General features: G+C 58.3%; 1 long non-coding RNA gene across 1 annotated transcript; it reads right to left on the bottom strand.

Annotated features, from left to right (window-relative positions):
- Window positions 1-2481: 2481 nt before the first annotated feature.
- LOC125753086 (uncharacterized) lies at window positions 2482-12316 on the bottom strand. Its single transcript, XR_007404079.1, has 2 exons — window positions 12115-12316; window positions 2482-3192 (listed from the first exon to the last, which is right to left on the bottom strand). It is a non-coding gene; the product is annotated as an uncharacterized LOC125753086 (long non-coding RNA).
- Between the last annotated feature and the right edge of the window lie 2969 nt (window positions 12317-15285).

The following is a 15285-nucleotide window of genomic DNA, read 5'->3' as shown; positions in this document are numbered from 1 at the left end:
AGCCCCGACCGACGGAAGAGGGCAGGTGCGAGGAGCCTCCCCCCGGGCTCCTGGGGCCCCAGGACCGGCTCCCCCGCTGTCAGCGCCGCGGCCCTCCCGGCAGGGCCCCCAGGCAGGCGCTGACTGTCGGCTCTGAAGTCCCAGGGTAGGGTCCCCACGCGGCCCTGCAGCCAGCGGCGCCCTGCCTCGGGTGGGGGGTCGGGGCTCCTCGGGGGACGCCAGGTGGCCAACGCTGGACCCAGCCGGGACGGTCCGGGGACGAGGCTGACCTGGAGACGGAAGGGCAGGACGGGCGGGGAGGGAGGGAGCCCCGCCCCGGCAGGTGCCCCGCAGAACATCACGCGCTGTCTCAGGACCAACGTGTGAGGTTCCTTGGCCCAGTTTTCCTCCCAGATATATTTTTACTCCCCGGAAGCCAGGGCTGGGCTGCAACACCGCGCCTGAATTCTGAAATGCCAAGAGCGCTGAGGACGCAAGCGGGGCTGCCGGCAGAGGCCCCCGGCCCGGGGCTCGTCACGCCCGCAGGTGCGCGCCGGTCAGGCTCCAGGTGGACATTGCCTCGGCACGCGGTAAGCCCCAGGTGGGCCGGCCTCCCCATCAGGGCAGCTCCGGGCCTCCAGAATCCCGGGGCCAGCATGGGTGGCGAGCCGGGCCCGAACCAGGCGCCCGACGCCCGCCGGGCCCCAGGATCACCACGGGAGCCTTTCACCTTGAGGGTCCCTCCGCAACAGGCACGCGCTGGCTGCCCCACCCCGCGAGCCAAGGGCCAGCACGGCCCCACCCTCCGAAGCCCGCGCGGGTGGCCAGCCTCCAGGACAGCCTCCGGTGGGCCGGGCCCCCGCGTCCTCCTGCAGTGGCCGGTGGGTGTGGTCGACGGGGTAGGGCTCAAGCCAGACACCGTCATGTTCCCGGGTGGACGAGTGGCTGCCATGCCGGGAACCAAGGCCACCTGCCACCAGGCATGCAATGGAGTAGGTGGGGAGTGGCTCCTCCAGCCGCAGTCAAACCTTCAGGTGAGGCAGGAGGCTTGACTGCAAGCTGCTCTGAGACCCTGTGGGAACCACGCAGCTCGGCCGCCCTCGGGTTCCGGACACACAGACATCATGAGATAATAAACACGTGCCACTGTCTAAAGCCACTACATTTGGGGTAATTTGTTTCACAGCAACAGCTACCTGATACACGCAGGGTTTCCACATGGCCCCCGAGTACAGATGAGGATGGCAGGCTGGGGGATGCCCACAAGGCTGGCTCTCTGCCCCCCATGCTCCTGCCACATGGCTTCCTCACTGTCCTCACATGTGCCAGGCAGTCCTGCCCCAGGGCCTTTGCACACACTTCTCTGGGATGCTCTTCCCCATCTCACCATTCAGGCCTGGATCAAAGTCTCCTCCCCAGAGAGAGGCCCTCCCTGCACACCTGGCTGAAGACTGCTCCCCACCCCACTTGCCCCATCATAACCCCTACCCCTGATCAGTTCAAAGCTCCTCCTTGCTCCTGCAGTCCCACTGGCTGCTCTCTTAGAGGCCAGAAGCCTCCTGAGGGCAGCAAGCACATTGTGCTTCATGGCCACAGCTCAGGGAGCTGCTCGGCAGGGCCACCCACACAGTATCTGCTCCCTCCTGCCTGGTGGTGACGCAGGGAGGCACACGGGGAGTCACGACAAGGCCTGGGGGCCGGGGCATGAAAAGCCTGGCTCAGGAGGCAGACAGGGGAGCAGGAGGCTTGGGGCACAGCCTGCTTTGTGTCTCTAACCACTGGGCCTCTCCTGCCTGACGCTCCAGCACCGGCTAGAGAGCAGCAGGGCCGCGGACACAGCACCAAGGAGCTGACGTTTGCTGAGCCTGAACGTGGGGCCGGCAGCGTGGGACACCCTTGCGTGTGAATTCACCACATCCTCCAGCAGCCCTAGGCGGTGGGTCTGCTGCTACCTACACTTAATGACGTGGAAGCCAAGGCTCCAAGAGGCCAGCCAGGCCACTGGCCTGAGGTGCCCCAGGAAAAAGTGGGAACAGATGAGTGTGATTCTGGGCAATCGGGCTCCAGCGTGAGCCGCAAGCACACAGAGGAAAGGAGACGCCGAAGCACTAGCCACACTATAGCCAGCAGAGCCTCCCTGGCAGAAGGAAGAGCCAGTGCAAAGGCCCTGGGGCATGACTGTGTCTGAGAGTGTCTAGCGGTCAAGTGACCATCCCTGCCGCCCGTGCTGCTCAGGAGCGCGGGACAGGGTGGGAATCCGGTCACAGGGGCAAAGGCTGGTGCGGGCCTCTTCCTGTGTTCCTTCCTTCTGGGCTTCCCTCCAGGCCCAGCATACAGTAAGCGCTTAGGGCTGATGAGCAAGCAGGAGTGCCCGGCCTGTGCACAATGGGATATCACATGGGCTTCAGAAGACCCCGGGGGGCCCTGAGCTGCACCCACAAGGACAAAGCCAAACCTAATGTGTTAAAGTGTAAACTGCAGAACACAGTGGAAGATTCCCAGTTCCCCATTTTTTTTCTTTTTTACAGATTTATTTGTTTTGGAGAGAAACAGAGCGAGTGGGAGGAGGGGCAGAGGGAGGAGGATCTCAAGCCGCCTCCCCACTGAGCGTGGAGCCCGATGTGGGGCTCAATGCCGGGACCCCAAGATCACGACCGGAGCTGAAACTGAGTCAGACGCGTCACCAACTGAGCCGCCCAGGCGCCTCTCCCATTTCCTCATTTCCTAACTGATGACAAAGCCACAGTAATCCAGGCCAGGTGGTCCCCACAGAGGCAGGGACATCGTGGAATGGTCCAGAATGCATCAGTGAGGATCCAGGCGTCCATGTGCACACTTGCAGCCCGCTGAGATCCACCGGGCACCACGACCCCTCGGTGGGGGGGGGGGGTGCAATCCCCACGCCGGGACGACAGGACCTCCCTGCGTGGAGGACGGAGCGGGGCCCCATCCCACACCACACACAGGACAGACCCCCAGCACAGCGGGACTCGAAACCGATGTAACGAACAGAGGAAAACACGGCCGAGCCTTTACCACGTCGGGTCCGGCCGTGGCTTCTTGCACGTGACAACGAAGCACAAGCAACCGAGGCAAAATAGACTGGACTTCCTCAAAATGAGAAACATTTGCGCTTCGGGGGCGGCGCCCGGCGGGCTCGGTGAAGTGTACGACTCTTGACTCTTGGTGGCCGGCTCTTGAGCATGAAGCACACTTGAAAAGTAAATAAATAAATAAAATATTTGTTACAAAATGTTTGCCTACACAACAGGAGAAAATATTTGTGGATCACAGGCCTGGGAAGGGACCGGTCTCTACGACACACAAAGGACGCTTAGGATTCAACAATAGAAAGAAAAACCACCCAAGGGAAGAACGAGCAAAGGCTCTGAACAGACACGTCCCCACGGAAGACGAACCCATGAAGAGGACTCCACGTCGTCAGCGGGATGCAGGCCCCCGGGGGGGGCACCTCACCCCCCAGAACAGCCAGAGCTGAGCTGACACCCGGGAGCAAGTACCGTCCAGGACGGGGGATCCGAGGCCTCATGCATGGCGGGTGGGATGGGAAGGGGGGCAGCTGCGGTGGGGGAGTCTGGAGGTTGTTCACAAGGTTAAACCCAGACTTTCCACGCGACCCAGCAACTCCGCAGCCGGGTGTCCGCCCACACGACAACCTGCCCACGCAGATGCACAGCACACCACCCGTTATTGGCAAAACAGCAGAAACGACCCAGTTGCATCAACAGATGAATGGATACACAGGACCCGCTCCATCCCCAGTATGGAACGAAGAAGAGCGAGGTGTCCACACATGGTACCCGTGGATGAAGCCCGAGCACATGACGCCTAGTGACGGCGGGGAGGGTGAAGGCATCCTAAGGGGGAGAGAGCACGTGCAAAGGTCCTGGGGGAACAGGATGGGATGCTTTTGAGCAAAGAACAGGATGGGTTTGGTGTGGCTGGAGGGGAGGGAGCAACTGGAGGAGCCGAGAATGGGGGCAGGGAGCAGCCTGGGGGGGCAGAGCCCCGACCAGCAGCCGAGCCTCTCCCCCCACACCCCCCCCAGATCTGTCCATCCCCTTCTGCTCCCCCACCTGAATCTCACTGCACAAAGTGAATGCGTTTCCAGAGCAATAAACAGGAAGCCTTGCAAAGGATGGGGGAGGGTGGCCATGGGTCCAGAACTCCGCAGGCCTCAGGCCAGTGGTCACTTTTCCAGAACCCCCCAGCATTCAAGAAAGAGGATTCCAGAACTTTCACCAGTCTTGCCACCAACACGGCCACACACAGGTCCAGGCCAGCGCGGGCCTCCCCACAGAGTCCAGGGCCTGAAGCTTGAGAGAATCTGGCGGCTTCCTGAAGAAGCAGGCTAGGGGACCAGCGCTGAGCGAGCGGCGGGTGGAAGGCCTGGGGGTCGGGTCCACAGAGTGTGATCCTGGACCCCATCCTGGCGAGGAGACAGTCGCAGCCCTGAGGGACAGTTTTGGACTAACTGATATCCTGGGAATCCTGACCGTGCATCGGATCAGTGGTGACCTCGGGGGCGACTTGACCCCACACTTAGGGACGAGAACGTCTCTGATTTTAGGATCCGCAGCAGCTCGTTATTCGCGGGCCTGTACCAGCCGATCCACCCACTGGCCAAATCAACACCCGCGAGCCTTTCACCGTCACCTGCAGACACGCAGGGTAGTGAGAAATCTGTCACCTCCCACCCGTGTCCAGCTGAGGTCACTCTGCCTTCATGGTTCACCTCATGGACCACAGACACTTTCCACGGCCTAATGAGTGACGTGTCTTGAATTTTTGTGCTTTTTGTTGGTGATTTTCACAGGTTAAAACGGCCCCCAAGCGTCTGCCTTCGGCTGAGGTCATGATCGAAGGGTCCAGAGGTGGAGCCCCGTGTGGTGTCGGGCTCCCTGCTTCCCCCCAGTCCCCCCAGCCCCGGCAGCTCCCCCTGCTTGTGCTCTCCCTCTGAAAGAAATAAAGTGGCCCCCAAGTGTAGAGCCGCAGTGCTCTGGGGCCCGCGGGGGCAGAAGACCGTGTGTGACAGGCCCTCAGAAGGAAAACACTCGTGGGCAGCCCGGGTGGCTCAGCGGTTCAGCGCCGCCTTCAGCCCAGGGCCTGATCCGGGAGACCCAGGATCGAATCCCACGTCGGGCTCCCTTCTCCCTCTGCCTGTGTCTCTGCCTCTCTCTCTCTCTCTCTCTCTCTCTCTGTCTTTCATGAATGAATAAATAAAAATCTTAAAAAAAAAAAAAAAAGAAAGGGAAAACACCCGTGTGGACAAGCCTCCCCCACGCATGAGCTCCAGCGCCGCGGGCCAGGCCCTCAGCCTTAGCGAATCGACCACACATACCTTACAGAGAGGCTCTGAACAGAAACACACGTGACACAAGCTTCCACGATGAAACTGTGAGCAGAGGCTCGCAGGGACCTCACCCTGTGCGCCCGCGGGAGCCCTGCTTCCGTATCCACGGACTCGGTGTTCGCGCCGACCTTACAGGACAGAACCGACGCGAATGAGGAGAACCGGCCACCTGGGTGTGTCAGGACCAAAGGGGCATCAAGTCCGCAGCCGACTCTCAAGTGGCCCGCAGCATCTCTCTGTCTCCCTCACACACGCACGCGTGCGCGTGCGTGATAATACCCATTTGGTAAAAAGATAACGTAACGTGGTGAAGTGTGAGCAGCTGGCGAATCTCAGCTAAAGGCCTATGGGTGTTTGCTGCAGTATTCCTGCAACTTTTTCTGCAGGCTTGAGAATTTTCAAAACAGGAAGTTAAAAAAGAAAATGTACGGACACAGAAAACCACCTGGGATGACGGTTATCTCTCCTGGAAGCAGAGGGCGAGACAGGAATCTTCCCTCTCCCCTGACCACAGGTCTGATTGTTGCTTTTTTAAAGGAAACATGTTATTACTCGTCGTTACAGACTCGCCTGCTGCAAGAACCAGGCGGATGAGTGGGACAGAATAGAAAGTCCAGAAATAGAGCAGCCACGTGCACGAATCTGGTATGTGATAAAGGTGGCATCTCAAATCAGGGAGGAAAAGCAGCTTATCCAGAAAGTAGAGTTGGGACAACCCCGAACCACCTGGAAAAACACGGAACAGTAGACTCTCTTACACCTTGTGTAGGGATGAGTTCCAAATATAGCAAGATTTTAAATGTGTTGTTTTTTTTTTAAGTGAAACTACAGAGGCTCTAGAAAAATTATAACCTCAGAACAGGGAACTCTTCTGTCCATGACACCAAACCGAGAAACCGTAAGAGTAGACGTTGATAAGTTTGGCCACGTAAATACAAAGATATCTGCCTGACATTATTTATCATCATAAGAGATGAGAAAAGACCACTCATACCTGTGCATAAATTAAAAAGAACAAAAATGAACACTGTTCACGATATATAAAGAGCTTCCACCAATCAATAAGAAAAAGACCCCGAATGAATATGGGAAAGTTACAACCGCCCAGTTCCCAGAAGATACAGAGAGTTGTGAGACGTGAGTTATTAAATGTGGGAACAGGGGTGAGCAATGAGGAGGGGACTGGCCCAAGCGCACCTCGGGGCGTCCTTCATACACAAATACCCGAGGCTCACCCCACTTCCTTAAAGCTTCCAGGGGAATAAAGGCCAAGAAACGTGTGTACGGTGTAAACAAGAGACAAAAAGCAACTGTGACAAAACTGTCACCGTTTTGGGGGTTGCTTCTTCCAACCAAAAGCCAGGCTAAGTCCCCAAGACGCCTTCACACGGACTCAAGCTCGCGGGGCCCCTCGGGCTGGACCCCAAGCCTGTCAGGGTGGCCGGCTGGTAAAGCAGGTGCAGGGCCCCGTGGCTAATCCCCCGGGCCCATAATCCCCACACGGGGCAGCCCACAGCTCCAGGCCCCCCTGTCCAGCTGGCAGCGGCAGGCAATCCTCAGTGGGGTCTCAACCTGCCTTGTCACGAGTGGCGACACGTGGCTCAGCTACAGCAGCAGGCGGTGCAGACAGGAAGGCCCGGGAGCCCGAGACCCCCCTGGAGCCCGGGCCTCCCCAGCTCTGAATGCTGACATCACGAATCTGTCATTTGGTGAGCGCCACCCAGGGGCTGCAGGCCTCCCCCCCCAGCCCCCCCGTTCCTGCCTCCCGAATCCCCAGGACCCCACTGCCCTCATCTTGAAAGGAGTTGACATGGGGAGCAGCAACTGCACTGGCTCAGAGGCACAGCGTCCGGGGGGCAAGGGGGGCCGGACCCAGGCCAAGACCCTGCGTGCCCCTCCCACATCAGCACCAGCCTGCAACAACTTGCTCCTCCCCAGGCTCTCCCCAAGGCCCCCCACCAGCTCCAAGGCAGGGGCCAATCCCTTGTGGGTTCTTCGGCTCCCTCAGCCTCCATCCAGGCCCCCAGCACCGCTCAGCACAGCTCACCTGGTACCTGCCCTGGGAAGCTGGGCCAGGCCCCCCACCCCCACCCCACAACCCCACATGACTGGCCCTGCCCGTTTCAGAGCCACCCACAACACCAATTTTGTTTCCATGGATCAAATGACTCAAGCTCATGCCTACCTCAGGGCCTTTGCACGGGCTAACCCCTCTGCCCAGAACACTGGACCCGTGGCTGCACTTCTCACTTAGGCCACCCCTCCCCAACCACCCCACTGCAGCTGGCCCCGCACTGGCAGTCGCCCCGACACTGGTTTCTTTTTCCTCTGCACGCTCACTACTGACCAGCCTGCTCTCACCCAGGGGACAACAAACACTTTCCACTTTCCGTAAAGCACAAGACCGTGAGTATGCCTGACGTTGCAGGCCATGAAGTCTACGAGCAAAAAGTCTTCTCAGGCCACACGTGAGTGGGTGGGTGCAGCTGTGTGTGAATAAAACTACTGATGAAAACTGGTGCTGGAGGGGCTTGACCCCATGGCCCAGCGGCTGAGCCCCGACCCTGCCTGCCTGTGTGTCGAGAGCGCAAGGGAGCCTCCGGGTCACTGCACCGGCCCAGCTGGCCCTCTGTGGGTGCCTGATGTTTAAGGGGCCTTGTTCAAAGACGAAGAAGCAACTGGGTGTCCCCAGGAACCCCGAGCCTGATGGCAGACCCCACCCCGCGCCAGGCTCTGCAGGCAGCAGGTCCAGCACGCGGCCCTTGACCGGAGGAGGGAGGAGCCCAGCACCCACCCGGGGCCAGCTAAGGGCCCAGGGCACTAAGGCCGTAGGGGCCACCGGCCTGACCCAGCCCCATGAGAAACGTGCAGCCGTCGCACCCATTTCCCAGGTGGACACCCTGACGTGGGGGCCCCTGGCTGGTGGAGGACGCACGCGGGATGTGGACCAAGCAGTCTAGCTGCCAAGGCCTCTCCATGGAGGGGACGAAACTGGCAGAGGCAAAAGCGTCACGTTGCCAAGAAGCACCCAGGGCACAATTCCATCTGGGAGATTTCTGCCTCCGAAGCACACAGATGACTGGCAGCAGGGGGTGAGGGACCATGCGCCCACAACTACAGAGGAGGCCTCCGGTGACAATGCCCCACCCCAGCCCCGTGGGCTCCTGCTGGTTTTCAAGCACACAGGCCTTTGCCGGGGCTGTGCCATCTTCTTTTCTCTCCTTCAGGCCTCCTTCCAATGCTGGGGGAGGCCTCACTGACAAGGAGCTATTTGAGCAAAAACTTGAAAGAGCTAAGGAAGCAAACAACACAGAAATGACAAACATTCTAGACAGAGGGCATATGTGCAAAGGCCCTGAGGCAGGACCACACCTAGTGTGATGGAGGAACAGCAAAGGGGCCCACGTGGCTGGACCAGAGTGGGTGAGAGGGGGAGGGGGAGAGAGGGAGGAGGGGAGGCAGGTAGGTGGCGAAGGCCCTCATGGGCCTTGGGGAGGACTTGGGTTTTTATCCCAGGTAGGTGGGTGCCCTGGAGGGCGGTGGGCAGAGGAGGGTGGAACCTAAGTCTGTTTTTTTTCTTTTTTAAAGATTTTATTTATTTATGAGAGACACACACAGAGAGGCAAAGACACAGGCAGAGGGAGAAGCAGGCTCCTTGCGGGGAGCCTGATGCAGGACTCGATCCCAGGACCCCGGGGTCGCAGCCTGAGCCCGAGACAGATGGTCAACCACTGAGCCACCCAGGCGCCCCCTAAGTCAGTTTTTAATGGGAGCCTTCTGGAATGAGCTGTAGGGAGCACAGCAGGGACGGGGGACCAGGCCAGCGATGCTTGACAGGGCTAGACCAGGTGGGGCAGAGATGGGGGAAGAAGGAGGCAGACTCTGGGTCCATTGTGAAGACAAAACCAGCATAATCTGCCACCAGATTAGATGTGGGAGGGGGCTGGGGGGGTGCCGAGAACGAAGCCAACTGTTCTGTGACATCATGCAAGCACGAAGGACAGGAGGGAAATGGCTCCGAAAACCAGATCGCAGCTCAGGCCAAAAACCCACAGGTCCTAACAGTCGGCCCCGTGAACATATCCGACCCCCCTCCGGCCCTTCCTGGGCCAGGCTCGGGAGCAAGGAGCAGGGCATTTAAAGTAACCGGATTCTAAACACCACGATACCATTTCACCTCCACCACACTGGCCAAAATCAAGGAGCGGGTAACATTCGGAGCTGGCACCACTATGGCGGGAATCTGGCCCCTGCCAGACCTTTCGAGAAAGTCAGTGGGCATCAGATACCGACATTCAATCTGCTCGCCACCACCCAGCCAGTCCCAAGCAGGGGCTTCAACTGCTAGAAGGTAAAGGGCCACAGTCAAGGGCCACGATCAGAGATGTTTACCACAGCATCTCTCAAAACAGTAAAAGGTGGACTCCGGTAGGTCCATTAAAATGGTCCTCGGTAGGAGGCTGGTTGAACCAGTAATGGCTGGTGCCTAGAACAGCCTGTGTCGAATGTTCATGAAGCACTGTCAACAGGCTGACGCATGCTAACTCAGTAAGGCTCATGGCCAGCCCCAGGCAGGACACACATCACCCCACTTAACAGACGGGACTACTGAGGCCCAGCGAGAAGTCAAGGCATTTGCCCTTCAAGGTCACACAGCACTCGACCAGGGTTTGCACCCTCTTAACCACGGCACCATATTCTCTCTCTCTCTCTGAAGAAAGAAACTGATATCAACATGGGAGAAAAATTCAGATAAATTGCAAGATAAATGCAGATAAAAAGCAAGCCAAGTTATGGAATAGAAGATACAGTACGATGGTTCTCACCCGGGCTGACGGTGTCTCCAGGGGACACCGGAGGTATCTGGGGGCATTTATGGTCATCACGACTCAGGGGAGATGTTTCTGGCACTGAAAGGGCGGGGCCGGGATGCTGCCCAACACCCTATGGTGCCCAGGACGGTACTTCCAAAACAAAGAATTTTCCAGCCAAAAATGTCAATAGTGCCGAGGCGGAGAACCCCTGGTGCGGCATGGAACCATTTTGGCAAAAAATAAGCAGACGTGTTTATGGATTTCTACATTTCTAGGAGCAGCAGGAAAAGTGTGGACAGTTATTACCCAAATGAGGACTTACACCAGGAGAAATGAGTTTGGAAAGGGAGCGGTAGCTCTGCATTTTAAAGTTAGTGAAGTAAATGATTTGCTGGGGGAGTCAGATTTCTGCGGATCTTGGTGACGGGCAGTCAGGGCCGGTCCCTTATCTCCCACGTCCCCTTGCTTAAACCTGCCACCCCGCCACCGCTGGGGCCTGGGGCTCTATCTGCCCCCCGTGTGGCTCACTGAGCCCCTGATAAAATAAATGTTAGCTCTGTGGCTTCCTTGTGATCACTGGGTTGTGGGCTGATCTGTCTCTGAGCAGCCCAGGTCGGAGGGCTGATCGTGCGGGCCAGGGGTCTGATAAAGGAGCACGGCTGGGTGCCCGAACCACGTCTAGGGCCAGCCAGGCCAGGGCACCGGGCCCAGCCAAGAACAAGGGCGAGGCAACCGGCAACCGGATGGTGGAAGGGAAGCGGGTCATCTACCAAGCACTTCCAGATGGCAGTAGGGACAGAAGCGGCGGGAGCCTTCCAGAGCCTGGGGGAAGCTCGCTCGCTGGCCCTGGCGCTCTCTCCCCAGACATTTCGCCCAGCCCCCCTCCCCCCGCCCCAGCCACACAGCACATCCCGCCCTGCCTGCCAAGGAAGCTTCAGGAGGCCTGGGGGAGAAGGAGGACGGATGCCCATGTGGGTGTCTGCAGGGCCTCTGCTGGCGAGGGCTGCCCGAGGAGAGCGGAGGATCCTGCAGATCCGGAAACTTCTGTTTGGAAGCTTGAGAATGTGACCCAGAAGGAACCTTGGGGGACAAGGGGCCATCCCTCCGGGCAGCAGCTGGGTTCTGCGAGTGCCCCGGACACGGCTGGCCGGGAGCCTCCGGGGCTGGGCCGGGCCACCTCGCTCTGCACACCTGCTGTTCTGGAGGAGGCAGCCCCCTCCAGCGTCCAGGGAGAAGGCTGTGGGGTGAGGGGGGCCGCCTGTTTCTGCTCCACCTGCCTGCAGAGCCGTCCAGATGTCATGTCCTCAGCCCCCTCCTGTTGCAAGCAGGGAAACCGAGGCCCAGAACGGCAATGAGTGGCCAGTGCACTAGAAACTGGGGTTTGGGGGACTCCCAAATGAGGAGGAATGAGGCAGCCAGGAGGCTGACCCAGATGGCCTCAAAGACCCCCCCGCCTCCCCCGTGGCAGCTCCTGGCCTTCGGCGCACCGCTCAGCAGAGGATGTGCCCACGGTTGTGCTGCGGGCGGCCCAGGGAGCGGGGCTGTCAGCGCCCCGGCCCCGCTCACCGGGCAGGCGCGGCCCCCGCCAACCAGACTGGGTGGGATGCGACCCCGGGCGCCCTCGGCGGGAGGCAGCGCGCCCACCCTCCGCGTGCACCCCCGCCCGCCCCGAGGTGCGGACCCCGGTTCCCTGCACGCCTCGGACGGGGGCTGCTCCCGAACCGGCCCCGCACGCGCCCCGGGAGCCCCCGGGCAGGGCGGCGGCCCCGCGAGCCCCGGCGAGGGGCGCCCCATCCCCCCCCGGGAGCGCCCCCGAGTGGAACGTTCCGGCCTCCCCGCGGCGGTCCCGGCGCCCCTCCGGCGCTCGGGCGGGTCCACTGGGCCGCGGCGGGGGGAGGCGGGCGGGCCCATCGGGGAGCGCGGAGGGAGGAGGTCCGGCCCCGCTACCTGCCGCCGCGCCGCTCTCCGTGGTCCAGGACGCCTCCGAGGTCACGGCCTCCGCCTCGGCGCTCTCCGCCTCGTCCGGCACCTCCAGCTCCATGGCCGCGCGCGGACCGGCCGGCGGGCGGGCGGCCGAGGCTGCACCCGAGCTGCGGCCGCCGCCGCCGAACAACAACCGCCGCCGGCTGGAGGGCGGAGGGAGGGGGCCGGGGGCGGGGCCGGGGCGGGCCGGGGGTGGGGCCTGCGTGCGCCTGCGCACAGCACGCGCGCCGCCGGCAGGGGCTCGGGGCGGGCCTGCGTGCGTCCCCGCGCCTCGAGCGCCCCCAAGCGCCCGGGGGGTGGAAGGGCGGCGCCGCGCGCGTCCCTAAGGTTAGAGCCGGGATAACCCGCGCGGGTCACAGACCCAAGCGCTGACTACGAGGAGCGAAGCGCTGTCAGCATCGCATCGCGGATGACAACTTCTGCGCTTTGTCGTCAGGAGCAGCTATGATGACGCAACAAATGACGCAATAAGTAAAAATAAACAGGATCTGTGTTAACGTGCACGGCATATAAATGACGCGGTAGGAAGGTGCAGGCAAATTAATACCGCCAGACAAAAGTACATAATTTTGACAACAGAGATAATGTTAAAGCGTCGCAGACGTATATAATATATAACACTATGTATGATGTAATGCGAAGTTACAAATAACGATGCAATTAAATATCAGGCTAGATGCTAAAGCCTCTGAGTACAATCCCGTTGTAAGTTAGGGACCTATTTCTTGTTTGCCTTTTTTTTTTTTTTTTTTAAACTACTAATACGTTCCCGGTACCTAATATGGAGCATAACACCTAGAAGAAAATAAATATTTGAAAGTATTGATCAACCAGATTGGGACTCTTATCATTCCCATTTTACACACACAAAGAAAACAGGAAAAAAAGAAAGGAAGGAAGGAACGAAGGAAGGAAGGAAGGAAGGAAGGAAGGAAGGAAGGAAGGAAGGAAGGAAGGAAGGAAGGAAGGAAACAGGAGCTCAGAGAGCTGAAGCCACCTGCTGGAAATCATAAATAAGGATGCTGTGAATCAGTGTGTTTACATACTGTATTAGGACTCACTGTGTTCGTGTCATTAAAGTTTAATGGTGAATTTTTTTAAAGATTTGTTTATGATAGACACAGAGAGAGAGAAAGAGAGAGGCAGAGACACAGGCAGAGGGAGAAGCAGGCTCCATGCTGGGAGCCCCACGTGGGACTCGATGCCTGGACTCCAGGATCACGCCCCGGGCCAAAGGCAGTCACCAAACTGCTGAGCCACCCAGGGATCCCCTTAATGGTGAATTTATTGATGACATGTCTAGGTTACTAATTCTGAGGCCATGATTCAGGGAGTAATAAATGTTGGTATTATTAGTTTCGTTCGTGACTAATGATTTCTGTTGGGGGGTGAGTGGGGGAGTCTGAGTGCCCAGCCGGTGAGGGACAGCCTAGGATATTTTCACCCAGGCCTGTCTGACTCTGGAGACGTGGCCCTTCAGCACAGTCTGGGGTCCTGGCAAGGAAGTGGGAGACTGGATTCTGGGGTGCTTGGCAATGGGATGATGGGGATTGGGAAGATGGAGCAGGTCACAGTCAAACCCAGAGGTTAGAAAGATGTTTCTGAAATGTTTTCCATCAAAACAAGGAGGCAAATCAAGAAAGGAAAGGGATGGATAATAGGACTCAGGATGTGGCAAAAGGAACCCCCAGCTTAGCTGTGCCCTCTGTCAGAAGAGAGCCAACCCAGATCGGAGTCCAAAGACAAGGGAATCAAAGCATGAAGGATAAACAAAATGTGGCCCATCCACACACTGGAATGTTCTCCAGTCTTAGGAAGGAAGGGACCCTGACACCTGCCCCCACATGGATGGGCCCCGAGGACACCGGGCTCAGGGAGGGGACCCAGACCCAGAAGGACACTTCCTATAGGACCCCACTCCCAGGAGGTCCCCAGAGAAGGCCCGTCCACAGAGACAGAGAGGAGGTGGTGAGAGCCAGGGGTGGGACCGGGGGCCAGGGTCAGTGCTTCCTGGGGACGGGGTCTCCATGTGGGGAGATAGAAGGTTCTGGAGAACGATGAGTGTGCTTGATGCTACTTAGTTGTACACTTAAAAATGGCGAGAGTGGGAAATTTTATGTTGTGTGCATTTTATCATTTAAAACAACGTAACAGGGATCCCTGGGTGGCACAGTGGTTTGGCGCCTGCCTTTGGCCCAGGGCGCGATCCTGGAGACCTGGGATAGAATCCCACGTCGGGCTCCCGGTGCATGGAGCCTGCTTCTCCCTCTGCCTATGTTTCTGCCTCTCTCTCTCTCTCTCTCTCTCTCTCTCTCTTTCTCTCTCTCTCTGACTATCATAAATAAATAAAATTTAAAAAAAATAAAAAATAAAACAACGTAACATAAAGCCTCCAGGAAGAACTCTTTGGATACACACCATGGATAGATCTCCTGAATCATCTTGAATCTGGTGTTTTGTTAAGATTTTGTTTCTTTAAGTCATCTCTACACCCCGCATGGGGCTCAAACTCACACGTCCCTCATCCACTGACTGAGCCAGCCGGGCACCCCTCATTTTAAATCCATTTTGAAGAAAGATTAGAGGGATGGTCCTCGAAGCCTGGTCCTTGGACCAATAGCAGCAGCCTCAGCATCACCTGGGAGCTGGTTAGAAATGCAGATTCTTGGGCAGCCTCAGACTTCCTCTATCAAACACTCCATGAGTGGGTGGGACCTATAATCTGGGTTTCGGGGAACACCCTCCCCCCCACCTCCTCCTCACCTGAACTCCAGGCAATTCAGATGCCTGGGTTTGAAAACCATTGGCTCAGACAACTGGAGAAGGGTTGGGGGCTGGGTCAATGATAAGGATCTTGAAAACGAACCAAATTTTAAAAAATCGGGATCCCTGGGTGGCGCAGCGGTTTGGCGCCTGCCTTTGGCCCGGGGTGCGATCCTGGAGACCCGGAATTGAGTCCCACGTCGGGCTCCCGGTGCATGGAGCCTGCTTCTCCCTCTGCCTGTGTCTCTGCCTCTCTGTCTCTCTCTCTGTGACTATCATGAATAAATAAATAAAATCTTTAAAAAAAAATCAACTTCCAGGTTGATTCTGAAAGTCTCCTGGAGGGAAGTCAATACTAACATCGAAAAAAAA

This window comes from Canis lupus, chromosome 20 (assembly GCF_003254725.2).
Source record: "Canis lupus dingo isolate Sandy chromosome 20, ASM325472v2, whole genome shotgun sequence".
Classification (NCBI taxonomy): domain Eukaryota; kingdom Metazoa; phylum Chordata; class Mammalia; order Carnivora; family Canidae; genus Canis; species Canis lupus.
This window is presented reverse-complemented; position numbering and strand designations above follow the sequence as displayed.